The sequence below is a fragment of the Chrysochloris asiatica genome, unplaced genomic scaffold (genome assembly GCF_000296735.1).
Source record: "Chrysochloris asiatica unplaced genomic scaffold, ChrAsi1.0 scaffold00090, whole genome shotgun sequence".
NCBI lineage: Eukaryota > Metazoa > Chordata > Mammalia > Afrosoricida > Chrysochloridae > Chrysochloris > Chrysochloris asiatica.
The window spans coordinates 1,594,202-1,595,717 of NW_006408608.1; positions in this window are offsets into that span (position 1 = coordinate 1,594,202).

Sequence of the window (1,516 nt, forward strand, 5' to 3'; positions counted from 1 at the left end):
GCTATGAGTCAGTATCAACTCGATGGCGCCTAACAACAACAACAACAACAAGACAGAGGAGAACTACTCCTTAGCATTTCTGAGACTGTAAATCTTTACAGGAACAGTCAGTCTCATCTTTCTCCTTCAGAGTGCCTGGTGGGCTTGAACTGCTGACCTTGCAAATAGCAGATCTCTATGCCACCTGGACTCTTTATGATAGATAAAGGATCTAGGAAATCTTAATAACATGGTTAATAGCTCATTCTCTGTCTACTGAGATAATGTCATATATTGGCATCCCACTTCTGGTACCAATTCTTGTGTTATTGAGGATAAAATACCTCAATATAACAAAAAGATCTCAAAATACTTGGGCTTAAAGAACTAAGAAGTCTAATTCTCTTACTTGCAGTTTGAGGTGAGCTGTTCATAAGAAAACATCAGGAAGCCAGATCCTTTCTCTCCCCTTTGCTCAGGTATTGTCATTGTTTGTACAGTTGAAGCTGGGAGGCAAAATAATGCATGGAGGACTCAACCCACTGTGGATTGTGAAAGGGGCATATGGGCTTCCATATCCATTCCACTGACATTATCTAATTATAAAAGATGCTGGGAAATGTAGTCTGGCTCAGTGCTCTGAAGAAAGGGAAGAAAAGATTTGAGTAAACAACTGGTGGAGTAGAAATGAATATCAGTAGTTTAAAAAAATGTTTTGGCAGTGATAAGCACTAGATTGCTAATTTCAAGGTGGCAGTTTAAACCCTTGGAAACCTTACACAGGGTCAGAACCAATTTGACAGCACTTAACAACAATAACAAAAACCAAAGTGTGTATGTTGTGTATGTGTGTGTGTGAGTATGGGCTTCCAAAAATTCATGGGGAAAAAAATCTCATTACCTTTTAATTCCATTTTTTCACAAACTTTTTTTTTTAAACTTTTTATTGTGAATTGAGTGAAAGTTTACAGACAAGATCATCAGCTTTACATTCAACAAATCATGCATTTTGCTTCATCTCTATGTTTACAATCCCCTCCCTGTAACAACAGTTATCCTACTTCCTCCCTGTGGCTCCCAGTTTACATCTTATATTTCACAAACGAACAAAATAAAAATATTTGGTGTACACTTTTAAAGCAAAATATATATACTCATTTAAATGTCCAAAGAGCACATTCTGCCAGTCAGCCTCCTGCCCGCAGGCACACAGCCTTACTCAGTCCATGTGGCCCAGAGTCCACAGCTTCTCTGTCTCTCCATGCCACTGCCTCTGCCACCATCTCTGCTCTCCCCACTTTTCTTGGTAGGTATCTCACACTCCACTCATGCTCTTCCTTCTTGACAGTCCTAGGACTGTCTGCTCCTGAAATGAAATTAACTACTCCCCCCTTTTAGTTACACATTTTCTACAATTACAGTTGGGGCAATCATAATTACTCCTGCTAACAATTACTCACAATTAAACCATACAATCCTATCGGCATCATCCTCCATCCCCTTTCACCAGATCCATCTGGAAAAGAGGAAACTGGTT